This window comes from Saccopteryx bilineata, chromosome 6 (genome assembly GCF_036850765.1).
Source record: "Saccopteryx bilineata isolate mSacBil1 chromosome 6, mSacBil1_pri_phased_curated, whole genome shotgun sequence".
Classification (NCBI taxonomy): Eukaryota; Metazoa; Chordata; class Mammalia; order Chiroptera; family Emballonuridae; genus Saccopteryx; species Saccopteryx bilineata.
The window spans coordinates 30,409,687-30,430,988 of NC_089495.1; the positions used below are offsets into that span (position 1 = coordinate 30,409,687).

Sequence of the window (21,302 nt, forward strand, 5' to 3'; positions counted from 1 at the left end):
AGAACATGATTTAGTTCAATTCCGGAATTCGATCTTGAATTAGTTTCTCTGTTTTATCTTTTTAGAACATGATTTAGTTCAATTCCGGAATTCGATCTTGAATTAGTTTCTCTGTTTTATCTTTTTGGAAATTTTATTTAGTATATATTGAGCCCTTGAGTTTGTATGTAATTGTTTTCATCTTTCCTACTTTCTAAATTTTTGTTTTTCCATTTATTCTCTGGTAGATTCCCTCAAATGTCTATTTCAACCCTTCTACTGTTTTGTTTTGTTTTTTTTGTCAACAGATTTGTAATCTCCATGAGTGCTTTCTTCTTATCCTAATGCTTTCTCTCTCTTTACAGAACATCTTGGTTGGGTTATTTTGATTTGTTTATTTTAATGATCATTATTTAAAAAATGAACACAGTATCTTTTTTTACTTCAATATGATACTAATGTTTTTCCCTCCCTGGATTGTCTCTGTTTCTTCCAAGTTCCCCCCATAATGCCTTACTTGTTGGTCTTGATCTTTCCTTTATGTTGGAGGATTCCCTCAAATAGTTGCTGGTCCTTGATGGATGATTTCAGAGCTTGATCTAGGACACATATTGAGAGAGAACAAAGACTATACTCCTGACCAGCAAGGGAAATTGGGCCAGATTGAGAGTGGGCCCATGTATTAATTAATTGAATAATTAATTAAACATATGTATTGAGTGTTTACATTCCAGGCACTGTGGCAGGTAAAAGGGATATAAAAATGAGTAAGATGTTCAGAGTCCAGCAGGGAAGACAAAAAGGTATACAACATAATGTGATAAACATACTTTATGTTCAACAAACATTAATTTAATGTCTACTGTGTGCCAGGCACTACAGTAGGCACTTTCATTTTATTTATTCCTTATAATAACATTGTGTGTTAGGCATTAGTATGCCCATTTTAATATAAAGAAACTGCCAAGTTAGAGGAATATACAAGTACTGTTAAAACTGAGTGGTGAGAGCCCTCTTTGGCCGAGTTCCCAGGGGCACAGTCTTCCTGGCTCAGTGGCCTACAGTCTGCAGCACTGAGGACAAAGGCTCTGGTTGCACAGAAGATCCCTCCTGTAACTGGCTCTCCATCCTTGGGAACCCCCCCCCCCACTTTTACTTCGTTTCTCCCAAATCCAAATCTAGGGAGAGCATCTCATGCAGGATCAGAGGAAGAAAACAGGCTCCACAGGTAACCTGTCCTCAGCATGGGAAGGACTAGGGGAGAACAAGTCATGAGAACCTTGATCTAAAACTGTCCCAAACGGGCCCTGGTTGATGGCTCAGTAGACAGAGTGTCAGCCTGGTATATGAATGTCCTGGGTTCGATTCCTGGCCAGGGCTCACAGGAGAAGCGGCCTTCTGCTTCTCCCTCAGCACCTTTCTCTCCCTCTTCCCCTCCCGCAGCCAGTGGCTTTATTGGTTAGAGCTTGGCCCCGGGTACTGAGGATTGCTTCTTGGTCTTAATGTTGGCATGGGCACTAAAAATAGCTTGGTTGATTCAAGCATTGGCCCCAGATGGGGTTTGGGTTGGGGGCACATGCGGGAGTCTGTCTCTCTATCTCCCCTTTTCTCAAATAAAATAAAATAAAGCTCTCCCAAACCACAGGATGTGTGGTCTTTTCTCTTCCTAGGTTTTATTTTCCTTTCCTTCTTTTTTTTTTTTTTTTTTAACAGAGGCAGAGATAGACAGGGACAGACAGACAGGAACGGAGAGAGATGAGAAGCATCAATCATCAGTTTCTCGTTGTGCGTTGCGACTTCTTAGTTGCTCATTGATTGCCTTCTCACATGCGCCCTGACCACGCGGGCCTTCAGCAGACTGAGTAACCCCCTGCTGGAGCCAGCGACCTTGGGTCCAAGCTGGTGAGCTCTTTGCTCAAGCCAGATGAGCCCGCACTCAAGCTGGCGACCTCGGGGTCTCGAACCTGGGTCCTTCCGCATCCCAGTCCGACGCTCTATCCACTGCGCCACCACCTGATCAGGCCTTTCCTTCTTGTTAATAACAAAAATTTACCAGAATATTGAGGCAGTAGCTAAGAAATGTCCACGAAGGCAGAGGAACAGGGGCGGGGGTGGGGGAGGTTACATCTAGAGAGATTTTCTATTAAGGTAGATCAGCTGTCCCTCAGAGGGAGATCAGGGGGATCCCAGGGTTGAACTGGGGAGAGGGACACACACACACACACACACACACACACACACACACACACATGCACACCTATCTAAACTTTAATCATTTTGAAAACTCTGTCTTTAAAACAGGAACTTGCCTTGGGTCTCCTGAACCGTGGAGCTCAGATCTTGCCTTCCTCCTTCTCAGCCACCTCGTCCTTTGAAGCAGAGAGCCCTGTTCTTCCACACTGGGCAGGGTAAGTGGAGGCTGCAGGCCCTCAGGGGCTGCCTGGGGGCTCCTTTCACTTTTGTGATCTAAGGATTAGGTAGAGAAGGTCCTTTAAGGGGGAGAAATGGGAACCCACACTCCCCCTGTATTAAGAAAAGGAGGTGGGGGTGGGGTGCAGACAGAGATTTTGACAAATTACAGATGGAGGCGACTCGACCCAGAACAATTCCCAAAGGAGGCCCTCCCACACCCACAGGAAGGCCAAAAAAAGGTTTGAAATTCAAATTATTTTTGGTGCTTGGGAGAGGAGAGGGGAGCGAGAGGGCAGTGGTGGTAGTAAATAGGAGCCGGACAGGGCGAAAGGCACAGTCAATGTCTTTACCAAGGAGCAGCCCAGGAGAGCAGCAAATATCAGAAGGTTGCTGGATTTAAAGAATATATTCTATTATGTCTCCATGGGCTAGACTGTAAAAGAGAATATTCACACATTTTATATAAATTTGGCCTCTGGCCTGAAAGAATCGGCTACTGCCCCCTCCTTCCATTTGCCTGTTTCTGAGGTGAGGGGACAGAGACGTGTCCCCACAGCAGCCACATACCCTCTCTGCTCCTCTCTGGCAGGTCCCTGGCCCTGGTTCCCTCCCAAAGCTGTCTTCCTTTCCTGAACGTTGTCCAGCCATGTTCTGGGGGCTGTTTCTGTGACACTTTTGCTTTTGGGATAAGAAGGATGGGGAGACGTAGGGGAGAGAGGAGGGGGAGGACAGCCTGCTGAGAAGTGAGAAGGCGATAATTCCCCCTGAGAATTAGGTAGAGGGAGAAATAAAAAGCCCTTCTGGCTGTTTGAGTCCTTTAGGCATTTGTTCCCAGGCCTCACCTTCTCCTCTTTTAAGAAGAATGATTCGGTCCTGGGTACCCAGTTAACATTGAATTGCAGCTAAACAGCCAGTGAGTAACTAAAAAGTCTGCAATGACAATTCTGTGTATTTGAGGTCAGTTTTTAGATGCTCTCACTCCAGTGCTGCTTTATGGTGGGTTCCCCGCAGGGTAAGGAGTGGTAAGGGACTGTTTCCGGGTCTGCCTGAGGAGGGGTGAGGGCCGCCCACGGGCATCTTCCTGGCTCCCACCTGTCACTCGCGCTAGACTTCTCTCACTTCTAAAAAAGGAGAGAGGAAGCGCCCTCGGTTGTAAAAATGTCCAGGGCTAAGACAAAGGACAATTAGAAATATTTGTTTTTGTGTTGAGAAAGCAAACTTTTTTTTAAAACAGTACATATCATTTCACAAGTTAGGTAGTTTCCAATTTATGACTTTCCAGAACACTTGGAGAAAAACCTAATTGAGTTGACCACTGATGGATCAGTACAATAATTTTTTTTAAAAATTGACTTTATTTTTAGAGTAGTTTCAGGTTTACAGCAAAACTAGGAGAAAGTACAGAGAGTTCCCATAAGTTCCCAGCCCCCTAGCAGGCACAACCCCCCCACAGAATGAGTTTTGAAGGAAGATCTCTAAGTGACATCTAACCTATGATTCAAAGGAGTTCGAAGAATTGAATGGTATTGCCAAATCCAGCCCTGTTGAAAAACAAATGTCACATTTCCTGGCAAAGGTGGACTGGCAAGAAACCTTCACATAGGATTTGTATTTGTAGGCAATGAAGTCATTCCAGGTCCCTCTCTGAAGCCATAAGCCCAGAAATACACCCCAATTTTCCTTCCTTCTCATCAGACCTGAATATTATCATAAAGAAACTCCTACAGCCCCATCCACTTATTAATGTGAACAAGTTTTCTCAGATCCTACACTCATAAAAATGAGAAATAGGAATGAGATTAATGGTAAGCCTGCTCATTCTTGCAAAAAGTACTATTAATTGATGAATATTTGAACTATTACATATATGTGTAAATATATAAAATACATTATAGTTAAAATTCCATCCTCATTCACCTTCTATAAAGAATAATATCCAATATTTTACTCTTTTAAGTTTAATGATCAATGAAATATATATTTATTTTGTTACTAATAATGGTAATGATGTATATTCGTCTCAAAGAATGCTTTAACATTGGGAGGCTTGTGGTCACCAGACATTTTTTAAATTGTAAAATCAATTCACATACACATTATTGTTTCAGAACATATGATTGGGTAGTTGATAAAAATGATTAAATAATAAATGATGTCATAAAACTATATGATGTTTGGATATAATTCTTTAGGGGAAGAAAATATATATAAATATAATGCAGGGAAAAGGAAATGATTTAACATTCTGTTAAATAACTGCTTTTTTGTTTGAAAAAGGGATGATGGTGTCAGATGACAATGGTACTTAGATTTTATTGGTTACATTTAAAAAGAGTGATATAACAGTTTTATTTTAAAACACTGCTTGTTAACAATTTTCAGAATCCATCCTTTGTAATCATTCAAACTTACGATTAAAAGTTACAGATGTTAACTTAAAAATAAGCAAAAGTATACCTTATTTTCCAGTACTTTTTAGGGGGTGTAGTGGAGAAAAGTTTGAGAAACACTGTTTTATGTCTTCCTCTGACATTTTTGCTCACAGCATACTGCTTATATTTCTAGATCTTTTGCAACTTTGTGTGTTAAATTGTAGGCATCGTCCTGCCTATGATTTCAGAGGTTTTCTCTTCCCAAGTTCTTTGTCCCTCACTATGCTGCCCATCTACTCTAAACTGGGTGGTAGCTACAGGGTCATGGTACAAGGGCTTAGACTAGAGAAACCAGAAATAAATCAGCCCCTAGCCCTCACAGCTGAACTATTTTAAGAATATGCAGTTACATTTCAGTGGCCGTGATTTGACTCATGGTGTACCCAGTAACATATAATCCCAAGTTGCATTCTAACGGGCTTCTACTGTAATGTTTGCTTGTCACCTTCTCAATATCGGGTACCACGGCAGGGTTTTATGGTAACTAATTGAAATGATCTAACTAACCCTGATGTTCACCCTGCCATAAGAAAGTCATGTTCTTGCATACCAGCTGAAGTTCTGGTGGGAGTTTCTCCAAGTATGAAAAACTTTCTTTTTAAGGAAGGCAGAAAAATGGATGGAGACAACATATGCCCAAATGGCAGAGGAAATGGCCATGGGGGGGGGTAGTGATGTAATAGGGACTGAAGCAGTTGAGGTAGGAGAGAAATAAAGCACTGCTCCACCACAGTTGTCAGTACAGACTCCACACGTGAACCTACTTCACCAGTGTGTGGAGTTTGTAAGTGTTGCCTTGGTTAATCTGGGGTCAACAGAGTTCTGTCTCACCACAAGTGATTGTTAAAACTAGATAATAACTATTTAAACACAAAGCTCTGTCAATATTTTTTAGCTTTATTTTTTTTCTTTAATTAAGCCTTTTATTTTGAGACAGTTAAAGATTCACAGGCAGTTGTAAGAAATAACTCAGATCCTGTGTAGCCTTTACCCAGTTTCCCCCGATGGTGGCATCTTGTGTACAGTATCACAACCAGGATATTGAGACTTTTGCAGCCAAGAGGCAGGACATTTCCATCAGCAGGAGGATTCCTGCGTTGCCTTTGTATAGCTACACACATGTCCCTCTTAAACTCATGTCCTTCTTAACGGTTGACAATCACTCATCTGTTCTCCATTTCTGTATTTTTGCCCTTTCAGGAATGTTCTACAAAAAGAACGAATCATACAGTATAACCTTCGGGGGCTGTCTTTTTGTTCCCCACTTACCCTAATTCTCTACACATCCATTATGGCTGTTTATGTATCAGTAGTTTGTTTGCTTTTATTGCTGAATAGCATCCATGGTTTGGATCTATCACAATTTAACTATTCACCAGCTGAAGGACTTCTAGGCTGTATCCAGTTTTGGCTATTATCAGTAAAGCTGCTACAAACATTCATACGGGTTTTTGTGTGGATTTCAGTCTTTATTTCTCTGGGATAAATGCCAGTTGTGATTGTTGAGTCTTATGATAGTTGCATGTTTACTTTTCTTTTTCTTTTTTTAAAATGACACTGCCAGGCTGTTTTCCAGAGAGACTGTACTATCTTACATTCTCACCTGCAATGAATTATGTATGATCCATTTCTCTTTATCCTAACCCGCATATGACATTGTCACTATTTTTATGATACGTATGTAGCAATATCTCATTGTGATATAGTATTCTTTGTTATCTTTTGAATTTTCTCATTTTTGCTGTGATATAATTGACATAATATTGTATTAATTTAAGGTGTACAGCGAAATATTTTGATACATGTATGTATTACAAAATGATCACAACAATAAGTTTAGTTAACATGCATCATCTCACATAGTTACGAATGTTTTCTTTTTGTAATGAGAACATTTAGGATCTACTCTCTTAGCAACTTTCAAATATACAATACTGTACAGTATTGTTAACTATAGTCACCATACTGTACATTGCACTCCCATAACTTATTTAATATTATATTTATATCTTTGACTATCTTTAGTCATTTATCCACCCCTAACTCCTGTATCTGGCAACCACTAGTCTGTCTTCTGTTTCTATGAGTTTGGTTTTTTTAAGATTCCACATATAAGTGAGATCATACAGTATTTTTCTTTCTCTGTCTGACTTACTTCATTTAGCATAATGCCCTCAAGTTCCATCCATGTTGCCACAAATGGTAGGACTATCTTCTTTTTTTCATGGCTAAATAACATTATATATTTAATATTATTATTTATCATATTATTGATATTATATATTTAATTTTCTTAACTATTCACCTATCAATGGACACTTACGTTGTTTCCATGTCTTGGCTGTTGTGAATACTGCTGCAATGAACGTGAGGATGCAGATATTCTCTTCGAGATAGTGATTTGCTTCCTTTTGATACACACCCAGAAGTGGAATTGCTGGATCATATGGTAGTTCTATTTTTAATTTTTTGAGGAACTTCCTCACTGTTTTCCACAGTGGCTGCATCAATTTACATTCCCACCGACAGTGCACAAAGGTTCCCTTTTCTTAGTACCTTTCCCAACACTTGCTATCGCTTGTCTTTTTTATAATAGCCATCCTAACAGGTATGAGGTGATATCTTTACTGTAGTTTTGATTTGCATTCCTTGGTGATTAGGGACGTTGAGCATCTTTTCATGTACCTGTTGGCCATTCCTATGTCTTCTTTGAAAATATGTCTACTCAGTTGCTCTGCCCATTTCTAAAGTCAGATTGTTTGTTTTTTTGTTATAGTTATATGAATTCTATATATATTTTAGATATTAACCCCTCATTAGATACATGGCTTGCAAATATCTTCTTCCATTCTGTAGGTTGCCTTTTCATTTTGCTGATTGTTGTCTTTTCTGTGCAAAAGCTTTTTAGTTTGATGTAGTCCCACTTGTTTATTTTTGCTTTTGTTGCCTTTGCTCTTGGTGTCAATCCAAAAGAGAGTCATTGCCAAGACCAATATCAAGGAGATTACCCATTATGTTTTCTTCTAGAAATTTAATGATATTAAGTCTTCGATATTTAAAAAAAATATCTTTTTTATTTATTGATTTTAAAAAGAAAGAGGAAGGGAGGGAGGGAGGGGCCAATTTGTTGTTCCACTTAATTATGCATTCATTGGCTGATTCTTTTCTGTGCCCCGACTGGGGATTGAACCCACAACCTTGGTGTACCAGGATGATGCTCTAACCAACTGAGCTACCTGGCCAGGGCCCCTTAATATTTTCTTTTTAGAGACTTTATTTGTAAAGTCGTTTAAAATAATTAAAAATTTTTGTATTATTAAGAAAAAGATACATAATGCACATAATATATTTTAAAAATATAAGAGTCTGAGTGAGTCCTAAGCCTCCCCTTACTACCTTAGAGGTGATCTCCTCCTCAGAGGTCACTGCTCCTACCAGCAAAACCACGTGAACCTTTCCTCCTAAAATAAAAGTACAGATCACTGTTCAACCACATTTTCCTACCCCGGCGTCCTCACCAGGAATGACGAAAGTCATCTTGAGCACATAGAACCTCTGGGAATGCTGTCAACTTTTCTTTTCCCTCCCTTGTTGTCAGCTAATCCATTTAGGGACATAGGAATGAACTGAAGAAAGTCATTTCCCCCTCCACCCCCTCCTTCCTACATCAACAAGAGCTCTTCCATTCTGCTGCTGTTTCTAATCTGCTGAGGGCTAGGAAACCACATAATTGGACCTTTGGAAATTAGATATTCAATCAGTACCCATAAGCAAGCCTAAGAAAGGCTCTTCTTAATGCAAGGACTTTGTCTAAGGCCTTTCCCATCTGACCTTCTGAATTCAGTGCTCTGTTCCAAAGATTGAAGTCATCCAAAGGGCAACCTTTAGATCAGGGTCGTGCGTTTTTGTATGTCTTTTTAGCAAGCCAGCAGGGAAACATCTTCTGACATCAGATGCTGGAGGGTGCATTTGGCTACTTATCCAATTAGAACATTCACAGCATCATTAAGTATTAGGTGTAAGGATAAATTTAGCTTGTGATTGTTTAATTACTAAATGAAGGTGGTGAACTGGACTTAATTCTTCCAGCCTTGTGTTACACTTAATTTTAATAGAGTTTGATAGACACGTGGAGTCATCATACACATTATGATGACATTTGAAAGAAGATACCTGGGCAAATTCCCTGTCTCCAGTGACTCATACTGAGTTTCACTAGGTCTCAGGGTTCAAGCTGCTAATCAGGTTTTGTATATCATTTCCAGTGGTAGGAGTTTTAATGTGAATGGCCACACAATTGGCTAAAATTTTTTGAAAAATGTATTCATGGACTGACATGTATTTTTAAGTTGAGGATAAAGTTAATTCTATGGTGAGTTTTTTAAAAATTCACAAAGCAGCTATGAGAACCCTGAGGTACTTATAAATTAAAAACTATTTACTTGTAAAACTAACATTTTCCCTCCTCTGATCATAAAATAATACATGCTTATTGAAGAATACTTAGAAAGCTCAGAAATAAAAAAGATTTTTAAAAATCACTTATAAATCTAGTATTAGATAATGATATTTTAAACTTTATCTTTGCAAACAGAATATTTTTATTATGTAACACACACATAGACTCTCAAATTGATTAACTCTGAGGAAGAAAATAGTGTTTGGGGGACATGAGTAGAAGAAATATTTGTTTGTTCTTACTATTTGTACCTTTTGAACTCGATACAGTGTGGATGTTTTTCCTACTAACAAGATAATGAAGCTACATAAATCTATTCAATATATGTCCAAATATCCTTCTTGCTTTTCTTTGTTTTGTAATAATCAGCTTGTGTTGAGAACCACCAATGAAAATTTTACCCACTTCACTAACTACCATAGGAATTTCTTGGAAAACCGGATGGTGTTTATTCTAGCTAACAACTTTGACTATATTTACCCATAAGTATTTACTAATAGTAGCCTGCATATAGATTCAGTGCTGAGGAAATGAATCATGTAACTAGTCTAAGCAAAACAAAGATAAATACACTGCTAAAATGTGGTCACGGATGCAAAGCTAAGGTATCTATTCCTTCTCTCTGATTCCAGAGGCCCAGTTCTTCCCACATAATCACAGGGCATCACTGGGGATGTAGGAATCCTAGCAGTGCGCTGCACTTATTCAAACTGACGGAAAAACAATGCCCTCAGCACGAATCAATAGGAATGATGCATTTAGCAGGCAGACTGTCATTTCTGGGGACAAGGATACACACTCAGTTTTGAGGTTTACATCAGTGTCAGGTTTAGCAGGATAGCAATGCTTTCTAAACTTTGTTTCTAGAAGATAATTTTGACATGTGTATGTAATGTATGTAAACAGGTATGTGCATGTATGTATATAAAGAATACTATAGAATGCATGGCTTAACCAATAGAAATTTATTTTCTTGTAATTCTGTAGGCTGAAAGTCCAAAGGTGTGGTTGCCAGCAGGGCTGGGCTCTGGTGAGAGCTGTCTTCTTGGCTTGCAGTTGCCTCCTTCTTGCTGTGTGTTCATGTGGCCTTCCCTCGGCATCTGTGGACACAGGGAGAGATCTCTTCTTCTTCTTATCAGGCCCGATTCTATAGGATTGGAACCCCACCCTTATAACCTCTTTTTTTTTTTTTTCCCCTAAAGTGAGAAGCAGGGAGGCAGAGACCCTTATAACCTGTTAACCTTAATTACCTCCTAAAAGCCCTTTCTTCAAATGCAATCCACTTGTTAGGTCTTTAACATGATTTTTGAAGTGAGAGGCATAATTCGGCACGTACATATATAAGTTTGATTTTATATACAAATTTCCAGGTGTTCCACCAAGTTTTTATCTTTTTATTTTATTTTATTACTGTCTTGTACTGCTGTTTCCCTTATTCTGTACACAGAGGTTACCAAAGATTCTTCCACTCTCCATTTTCCACATTTTTAAGGCCCTGAGAATTTGAGCTAAGAGATGACCCTGAGTGTTGAACAGAGATCATTCAACTCATGGATTCAGCTCATAATGAGCTATGTGATTCTGAGATTGTATCTCTCCTGAAAAGCAGAATTATCCCATCTGTAAAATGAGGTTAATAATCTACAATTCTGTGAAAGTGGAAAGAATAAATATTTAATAATTTATCATATAATGTTGACTCTCTGTAATAAAAGTTTCAAAATGAAATGTAAGGATTTTAGTCCAAAGGTATACTAAAATTTTTAAATTTAACAGAAGCCCTGGCCGGTGGGCTCAGTGGTAGAGTGTCGGCCCGGCGTGTGGAAGTCCTGGGTTTGATTCCCAGCCAGGGCACACAGGAGAAGGGCCCATCTGCTTCTCCACTCTTCTCCTTCTCCTTTCTCTCTATCTCTCTCTTCCCCTCCCACAGCCAAGGCTCCATTAGAGTAAAGCTGGCCCAGGCACTGAGGCTGGCTCCATAGCCTCTGCCTCAGGGGTTAGAATGGCTTTGGTTGCAATGGAGCAACGCCCTGGATGGGCAGAGCATTGCCCTCTGGTGGGCTTGCTGGGTTGATCCTGGTCAGGCGCATGCCAGAGTCTGTCTCTTTGCCTCCCCACTTCTTACTTCAGAAAAAATAAAATAAAATTATAAACAAACACATAAATAAAATTTAACAGAAATTCTCGATATTTACACTGTGCCCTAAAAACATTAACTCACTCAACTCAAAAACAACCGTGTGAGATAGGTTATCTGTTATTACCACCTTCCCCACTTTATAGAAACACAGAGAAAGAAGTAAAGTTACTGGTCCACGGCTATACAGCTAACTGGTGACAGAGCTAGCATCAAATCCTAGCAGCTTGGTGCTAGAGTCCAGTTACTTTGCAATCACTATGAAATTGCTTATTCACTTCTAATTGTGTCATTTCCTTGCTCAAAAGCCTTCAGTGGCTCCTGATGCCTAAAGAAATGAGCACAACTCATTAGCTTAGCAATAAAGATCCTCCAGTTACCTCTCTTTCTTGTTTTGTTCCCCATGGAAATCCTTCATCTATCCTTCCCTGCTCCGGCTGAACTGCACCAGCCATGCTTCCCCCAATGGCTCCCGTGCGTATCTGCCCCTCTGCTTTGCCTTGGACAGTCTCTTTATCTGGAATCCACCTATTCTCAACCCCGCCCCCTACCTTCTCCATCTCACCTTTCCTTTAAGGTCCTTCTAAAGTGTCCTTCAGACATGTTCTCCTGCACCTCTCAACCCCTGTGGGTTGTGATTTCCCACAGAATGTTCTCCCTTCTCTCCTCTGCATGTATCCGTTTCTGGCTTTTATGGTAGCTATTCCTGCACATGTGATATTCCTTCCCTACTAAATGATGGGCTCCTTGCTTTCTCATGGAGCTTTATAAGTTTTTACTAAAAACTAAATAATCATTGTCTTTTCTCATAACCAAACGTATGCACAGTTATTGTAAAAAATGAGACACTACAGAGAATACATCTCTTAGAAAGTGAGACATACCGTGTCAGTCCCTCCTTCTCTGCCCTAAGAAAACTGCAATTAACAGGTTGGAATGTAGTCTTCTAGACTTTTCTCATGTAATAAGCATGTATAGGTTTTTATTTATAGAAATGGGATTATACTACACAGACAGCTTTGTACTTTTTTTCCACTTAAAGTATTTAGTATATTTCAGCCCTGGCCAGGTGGTTCAATGGATAAACACTGTCCCTGAGTGTCGAGGTCGTGGGTTCAATCCCAAATTAGGGCACTCATGAGAAACAATGAGTACCTGCTAAGTGGAATGGTGAAGTGATGCTTCTCTCTCTCTTTCTCTCTCTACCCCTTCTCCCCTTATTTCTCTCTTACAAATTAATGAGAACATTATAAAAAAGTATTTTGTATATTTTACATAGAGATGTATCTCATTTTTTGAAAAAAACAGCTGCATAGTATAAGATTGTGTGGGTGTACCAATATTTACCTGTTAAATTCCTTATTAGTGAACATGAGAGTGATTTCCCATTTTCTCCATTATAAACAATGCTTTCAGGAATCTATTTGCATATAGTCCATATACATATACGCACACCATATGTGCCACATATATTGCCAATGATTTTCTGTAGGACCTATCCTTGGACATGAAATTGTTAGGTGAAATAGAATGGAGATTCTAAATGATAATTATTATAAAAAATGTGGAGGTGAAAGAGTGCCAGGCTGCACAGGTTTGTATCTAGGCTTGGTCTCTGTCGCAGTTACTTCACCTACAAATTGGGGCAACAAGAATCGGTTGTCCTAATGTTGTAAGGCTTAAATGAGATAATAGATGTAAAACAATTAGCGTTTAGTAAGTATCTGGCAAATAAGTAAATACAAGAGATATGGGAGGAAACATGGTAATAGGTTCAGATAATTGTTTATTGAATAAATAGGACTGAATAGAACAATAGCAGTTTGAGTAATCTTTCTGGAAATGGATGGTGCTTTGCTCTTGAAACCAGTAGTAATTATTTATAAAACGACCAGCTAGCATTAGATATGCAATATATGCCCTTGGAGCAACTTATCTTTGTGTAAAATTAACTGGCCTGAACCAGAATCAACCAATGACCTTGGCCTCTTCAGTCCCACACTTTCCCAACAGAGCTAACTGGCTCCAGCTGCAGCTTGGTACTAGATGTAATGAGGACAGAGAGCAATGCAGTTCCCTGAAGGGGGTCATGGCTCACCACTGAAGGTTAGTAGGTTGTCCAGTCACCCGGCCTTTAATACTGAACAATAATAGAAGTGTATAAATAAATGGCTAGAGTAGAGCAAAAGGACTTCTGGTTAGATTCTTAGGTTCTAGGCCAGATGTCTCCCTCTTCTGCACCAGTACTGGAAGATTCTGAGGGTAGTCAGCTCTGGCTCCGCCACTAACCAGCTGTGAAACCCTGAGCAGATTGCTGAACCTCATGCTGCACTGTTAGAACGAGGGGACTTAAATAGCTGATGTGAAAGGCCCTTTTTTGGACATTCCTTTCCCCACAGGCAGAGTCACATTGTCAGACATCAGGGCTGTTTATTGTACTGAAAAAAATTAATGCATAAAAGCAGGCAATAGAAATACTTTGAAAATGTGTCAGTCACAAGATGGAAAAGGACAATAGCAAGGCACAGAATCAATTCACATCTGCTTTGTGGTGCCCAGTATAGGAGGGGGGGGCCCTCAGAAGAAGCACCAGGAAATTCAGGGGGCAGGGAATGGAATCAGGGCAGCAACGGTAGTCTAACTGGGGCCAGGTCCTGGCCAGGGTCAAATATAGCAGAGAATGGGGCTCCCTGTGAAGTATGGGCATCATCTGAAGTGCGCTGATGACCCTCTCCCCGGCCTAACATGCTGGTGAACCTCCCCTCTCACTGGAGTCAAATTGCACCCATCTTCATAAGCCCATTTCAAAGTCCATCTCCTTCTTGAGACTCCACCTCCATCCCATACAGAAACGTCTTGCTCCTCTGAAGGCTGACAGTACTCACTCTGTGCCATTTATTTCCAGGGCACTTCCAGGAGGAATACAAGGCTGCTGCGACCTTCTAGTGACACTTTTTATCCTTACAATGACACCCAAGGCCTTTGGTTCCTCTGGGCCTCCCAGGCATCCAATACAGTAGTGCTCGGGAAATATTTGTGGCTCTGTAATTGAGTGACTCAGGCAGGCCCAACGGGGAGTAGAACTTTATGGGCTTTAATCTGAACCATACCATGAAATCTGAGATTTTACCCCATTGCTCACAGTGGAAACCCTCAGTTCTAGGGTTCCCGTCCACGCTGAAAACCATAATTTAATTTTTAAGTTCAAAAACACTTAACACAGCATCTATTTCATTTTCGAAAGTAATCTAAACCCTACAAACGTTAACTCCTTTACTCTCTATAACAACCCAGATGTGGAAATTGAGGCACGTAAAGGTGAAGTTACTTGCCTAGGGATCAAAGCTAATAAGTGGCAGACCTGGGATTCAAACCCACGCCATCTGGTTCCAGAGAACATGCTCTTCAATGTGCTATACTGCCCGAAATTTATGAGTGGCAAAAATCTTCATGAGCAGGGGGAAAAAAAAAAAAATGTCGTTGATGTGTTTATTTCAAAGGAAATACATATATTTTTTTTCTTGTGTCTCCCTTCCTTCCTCATTCAAAGCAAAATGTTCTAAAGCAAACAGCCTTTCTTTCACACCTGAGAGAACCGGGTGGTTCATTTTTGCTTTGGCAATCAAAATGGAAGAGGAAACGTGTGTGGTTTCATCACTGGTGCTTTCGGGGTGTGTGCTGCGCGCTGTCCTGCCTCCCTCCCGGCTCCTCTGGCTCAGGCCCCCTACCCCCACGCTCTGTTGCCTCAGGTCCTGGAGACTTAAACCGTCTTCCTTTCCCCTACAATCCTGGGACGTGGACCAGCCTTGCAGTCATTCCCGCATATCCAGTCCTTGTCCTAGAGCCTCAAGGATCTTTTGCCCTCCTCTCCCTAAAAGTCTGGTAGGACTCAGATCTCATGAATTGCATTTGCATCAGAATCCCGAGAAACTGCATCTCACGATCCTCCGTTCCAGGGTGAATCCACTACGTTTCTGTTCGGGATGTTGACTGCCTGGCTTCGTGCATGTTTAAATGTCTATCGCCTCACGTGGGAGGCCGCCGTCAGAACCTGACAGACCTGCCATTGATTAACTGTGGGACCCAGGGCACATTACTTCACGTCTCCGAGTCTCGGTTTTCTCACCGTGAAAGGGATGGATACCCTTAGAGATGCTGTGTGTATCAAATGAGATAGCGCAAAGGCTGCACTGTGGTTCTCCTAGGTCCCCCTTCGCAATATTTACTTAGTGCAAGCTCGTCGGTTTCCCATCTCCCCCCCCCCCCCCAGCACCCTCCCTCTCTGAGGGCAGAAAGGGCGTCTTTGCGCCACACTCTGTCCTTGTATCCCCCGTTAGATCGTCCGGCCCCATTGTACTCTCTCTTCGGGCAATTTCAGGACAACCCGGGAGAACCTGCGCTTCTTCTTTCGATCCTAACCCTAAACCTAGTCTCACGGCCCCAGAAAGGCAAGGGTGGAGAATGCGAGGGAGGCCCGACTGAAGTCGCGCGGTGGGGCTTTGGGAAGAAATGGGGATAAAGGGGGAGTCTGCGCCTCCCTCTTTCGAGGATGCTCTCTACCCCGGGCCCCTTTCCCGCTCCGGACACCTGCTGCCGGGGTCAGGCGTCCGAGGCCGGGCCTTTCTTCGCAGCCCAGGTGCCACCTGCACCGCGGCAGACGCTGGCGAGGTGGTCGGGGCCGGGCCTTGGGCGCCCGCCCCGCCTCCTCCGCGCAGCCCGCCGCGCCCGGCCGCGCCCCCTCCCACCCCGCGGCGCCCCGGCACCCCTCTCCTCCCCCAGCGGGCTCGGCGGAGCATTGTACTCACATCCGGGGCTGGGTTTTGCTTTAATGCGAAACGTAATTAACCCGGAAAAAAGAGCCGAGAGACAAGAGAGAAGGAGGGGGCGGGGTGGGTGGGGGGAGAAGAGCCAGAGGAGCCAGAGGCACCGAGAGTTTGGCCGCGAGATAAAGAAATCCCCCGAGAGTGCCGGCCCCGCGGGCTGGAGGGGCGCGTCCCACCCCGATGTAACCCACGCACCCTGCCCGAGCCCCGGCCCCTGCACGGCGGGGTAAGTTGGGTGCCCTCGCGGGCCTGGGGGCGGAGAGGCGCAGAGGGGCGCGCAGGGGCCAGCGCGGGCTGGGGGAGTCGAGTTGGTCGCCGTGGCCCCCGGCCGCCTCCTCGCGCCCCGGAAAAGCCTGGAGGCAGCCCCTCCTCCAATGCTCTGGAGCGTCCGGGGTGGCCAAGGTCGCGGCCGTCAGGGGTCGGGCCGCGGGGGTGGGGCCGGGTGAGGGTGGGGGCGGGTGTTCTGCTGAGCTGCATTTTCTCACTGTGCAGCGGCGAAACTTCTTTGCGGGTTCTGGCGCTGGGGCAGCGGCTCCGCAACGACTGCTCGAGCTGCGGGTAGGGCAGGCGAGCTGAGACCGTCCAGGCAAGTCCCTGGGGCACGGATTGGGCCGTGGAGACTCATCTCTCTCTCCCCTATTATCTTATTACAGGACAGGCCTAGTGTGCTTCCGTAGGGAGGTCTCTTCCTTTCCTCTGGCTCCAGCCCGGGCCCGCGGGCTTCTGGAATTCCAGGCTATGGGGTTGACTTGAAGAAAAAGTGTCCTAAAATGCACATACAGCGCCAGGTTGGGAAAACACCTCGAGGGGAGCTGTTTGTCTGTCAGTCTCTTTTTATCCAGCTTCTTCCTCACCTCACTCCCTTTTTCTGCACCAGTTTTGCAGTTCTGAATTGTTATTTTATCACATTAAGAAAGAAAGAAAGAGAGAGAGAAAGAAAGGAAAAGGGAAAAAAGAGGCCTGTAGGAAGGAAAAGTGTCCAGGCATGCCCTCCAACTTCAGCCTTACAGATCTCCTCCCCCAGGGCAGCCCTGCCCCCCAGCCTCTCGGCTTCAGGTTTCCTTCCTTCTTGATGAGTGTGGGTTCAAGCTGTGTCTTCCCCTTCTAATTCCTCCCATCCCTCCTCCTTTCTTTCTTTAGGACTCCAAATGGGGCTTTGCAAAGGAGAGTCAACGGCAGAGAAGAGGGAGGGGGAACGCGTTCTACCAGGACGCCAGCTGTGGCTCTTGGAGGCACCTCAGCCCGCTGACTGGTGCTTGCACTTGGGCGGAGGTTCCAAAACTGTACTCACGTTGTTTGTTCTTAATATATCTGAGTCAGTCCCCTTTTTACTTCTTTCTGGAGCTTCATTTTTCTCTGGAGGCAAAGCCTTCGGAAACAGCAAAGCCAAAGATCTTGAAAGAACAGAAATGTTTGTTTTCTTTTATTTGCATTCAGTTGACACACTGGATACTAAGGATATGAAAGGCAGCGATGAACTAAATTCAGCCTCTGTCTTTAGGGAGCTTCCAGTCTAGGGAGCTCAGAGGCTTCCTAGAACACAAAGGTTTTGCTCAAATAGAGAGATCTAGCATGCTTTGAGAAACCAGTGGAAGCTTTAAAAAAAAAGCATTATTATCATTTCAGCCTTCTTCATTGTGTGCCATTTGAAGGCGGGCGGTTTTTGTCATAGTGAAAGTCTGGCTTGTAGTCTAGACTCTGTGGCCAGCTCAATGTGTGACTTCTACTAGGTGCTGGGTAAATGTTAGTTGAATGAATGAATGAGTGACTGCAGGCACATAAATGGTCTGCACCTGTCCAAATGGAAGGGAAAAGAGGAGTGTGGCAGTGCTTGCAGCCTATAGAAATTCAGTTCATCAGGCTGGTTCATGAAGATTTACTCCAGATGTTGCCTTTACACCTAAGTAATCTGCTGCCCTATTTGTAAGCCCCGATTTTTGCAAAGTGTGGTACTCCTCACTTTGTTCTGGCTAGCTGGTGAAGAGAGCCTTGCTCGTTTCAGAGATGGCTAGTCTCCTAGGTATTGACTCGGAAACCACCTGCTCTTAGGTCGAGAGTTTGCAAAACCTTCTTTTCCTCTGTTGGTGCTTTCTTCTCTCTTCTGTATAAGGAAGTAGGGCCTGCGGATCCCGTCATGTCATCATAGTGAGCTGAACTGTATTTAGCTCGATATTTTACCAAGGTTAAAATAAATCCTGAAAGCATGCAGGTTTTGGTTGATGCCTACCTCTGGAGAGATTCTGCAAAAGTGGGAGGGGAGATGCATCAGCCCTATTAGCCAGACCCTCCCGAGCAGCCCCCTGCAGGCTTGTAGCGTGTTGCTGAAGTGCTGGAACTTGAGGAAGATCCAAGCAGCAGGAGTGCGGTCTTCACTGTGCACATCCAGTTGACACTTCATTGATTTCCTGTCTTCTTCATGGGGCAGGTGGACAGGTAGGGTGATGCCCCTGTTAGAATGCGGAAATGCCTCAGATTAGATCTTGCTGTGGGCCACAGTGCAGTAAGTATCTGATTCACTGAAACTGCTGGGGCATTATTCATTCTGGCTGAAATAGTCCTAGAGCTTGGAAAAGAGGATCTGGGTGCTAGAACATTGGGTTGCTCTGTCTCTGCCCACCATAAGCAGTTTGGGTTGCCTGACTTTCAGTTTTCCATCTGTCTTAGTGAGCTGGGTAGGACTCTGGCAATCTCATCTGTTAGGCTTTGGAAGGGAAGGAAGCAGAGCAAATATTATGGTTTGACAGCCGATGGGAAGAGAAGACTCCTAGCCCTGCCCCATATAAGCCCATCATTGAACCTGGCAATTGGACAGGGTGGGGAGCTAGAATGGCCGAGAGATGGGAGGGATGAGGTCCCTTCCCGTTCTGACGGGGCCTGTGCTTGGTGCAGCGGGACTGTAGTTGACCTTTATTTCAAATCTTGGGTTACTCTGTTCTCCCCTCCTTTGGCCCTGGCTGTTAAGCCCCACCAGATTTTTGGGCTTTATAACTTATCTTCTTTCTGAAAGGCTCTTCTCTTCCTTGACTCTCCATTGATTGAAGTGACTTGCAGAGGATTAAAGACCGAATTGGGCTTGCTCACCATGGACTTCTGAACGCTGGTGGTGCAGGAGCTCCTGGCACTGCCCAAGGCAGGCGAAAGGCTTTCAGCTTTGGGCCTGTGGTGTGCTTTTCTGCCCATAGAGGTTGGCCAACTGAGATAAAGAGGGTGGAAAGCCAGGTCTGCTGGTCCTAACACTCCTGGGAAACACTACACTTAAAGGGTAGTACTACAAAGGGTAGTACTCTCTGTGCCATCAGCTCGAACCCTGATTTGGCCAGCCACTTGCAAAGTGGCTCTCTGCTATTGTGATTCTCCCTTGGGTGGAGCAGGAGGCAGCTCCAGAGACCCTTTCCTGGAACCCAATAGGCATGGCTGGGTTCTGTTAACATCCAGGGTAGGCTGGCAAAGATGGAGGTCTGTGGAGCTCTTGGATTTTCTTTTTCTTTTTTTTTTAAACCTCTTGGAGTGTTTTAGAGATGTAAAATATGATGCTTCTTGAAATAGAGACCAGAGTAAGGGAAATTTAGGTCTTTCTTTGTGGGGGAACCCAATGTCATGGCCTTTCCATTGATAATTTGCTAGTTGCTATTGGAGGGGCGGTGACGGCCCCTGCAGCTGCCTGCCCTGCGTTGAGCAGCTCTGCGGTAGTCATGGTCATCATACACTGCTCGTTAGGCTCTCCGCATACACAGACGTCTTAACAACATGTGCCCGGTGCTTACTCTACCAGACGTCCTGGTAAGCACTTTGCACACGTTATTTATTTCATTGAATCTCCACTTGCCACCTTTGAAGTCAGTACAGTGATTCTCTCCATTTTGCAAACGAGGACAGAGGCCCAGAAACGTTCAGCAGAGTCTGACTTTCTAGAGCCACCTTCTTTCGCTTCGCTAAGTCTGCCGCATCAATGGGTAATTGAAATCCGCACACCCCTTTCCACGGTCCTCTTCCTACAGGAGTTTCATCAAACGCGCTCGGACTGATGGTCATCACCGGCACATCCTCCTTGTCACTCCTCTTCGCTCCCTGAATTCAGGGTTGTGAGCACATGCCCTTAGACAGATGCTCTTAACTTTTCAAAAAACTGGTCGAGAGTAGAGATAATAATGTTTTCATGTTCCTACTGCCCACATTTTAGTGGCTGACACTGGCAAGTTTTAAGTGAAGATTGTAACTCTGGAGCTCCTTTGTGGCTGTTGCTAGGAATCCCCTCCATGAAACAATTCGCTGAGTCTCTAAGTGTGTGTGTGTGTGGGGGGGTGCTGGATGATTCTGCAGGTTGGAGAGCTCCATTTTTCTAAGCTACTTACAGACCCAGTGTGGCAGCTCTCTGCCCTGGTGAGCTCTCTGGTGGAGCCTTGACCTGTGGCAGGCCTTTGTTTCCTGCTGGCTCCAACAACCACATTTTCTCTGAACATGGAAGAGGCTGCTGTTAAGAGAGGTCATGAGTGTTTGAAATATTTTGTTGTTTTTAGCATCTTTATTGCAGTGGTATCAGTATTCAGATACTTCTGCCATTCCCCCCCTCACCCCTGACCAATTTTTTTCCCTTCAAAGTTCCTTGAGTGTCTTTTGCCCTCCATTCAGAGTTCTTGGGTCCAGTGGGGATTGGGCTGTCCGTGTCAAGAAGGCTCCTTAATCTTCCCATTCCTGTAGATGCTTGCATTCCTCACCCCGAGCTTCCGTTGGGAACATGTTGTCAGTACATTCCCTTCTCTCACATTACTTTCCTGCCTTAAGACTGTCTGGAGTTTGCTCTGATGGTATTTTCAAAATGCGGTGATAACAGTAGGAAGTAGATGCTCCCACACTTCCTAAGTTATCATCATTGGTCTATTCTCAGGGATGTCTTCTGAAATAGCTAAGCTTTTGTTTTGTTATTGTTCTTGTGATTTTTATCGGGCCCTTGCCGCTGTTGTGGTTCTACAGGCCATCTCTGTGTATGCAACAGTTTAACATAGGTGAGCGCTCCGTTCACATGGCCCGTGCATATTCTAGGAATAGTTGAGTGCCTGCTC

The 21,302-nt window shown here is 43.6% G+C and overlaps 1 protein-coding gene across 3 annotated transcripts in view; it reads left to right on the forward strand.

Moving 5' to 3' along the window:
- The first annotated feature begins 2,279 nt into the window (after window positions 1-2,279).
- PLEKHA2 (pleckstrin homology domain containing A2) overlaps window positions 2,280-21,302 on the forward strand; it is a 74,833-nt gene continuing 55,810 nt past the window's right edge. Inside the window, exon 1 of one of the 3 annotated variants that reach the window (XM_066237254.1) lies at window positions 2,280-2,387. The gene's annotated coding sequence lies outside the window, so the exon portion shown is untranslated. Of the gene's footprint in view, window positions 2,388-16,310; window positions 16,469-16,706; window positions 16,829-21,302 lie in introns of those variants that run through there. The other 2 variants (XM_066237252.1, XM_066237253.1) reach the window with 2 other exon arrangements.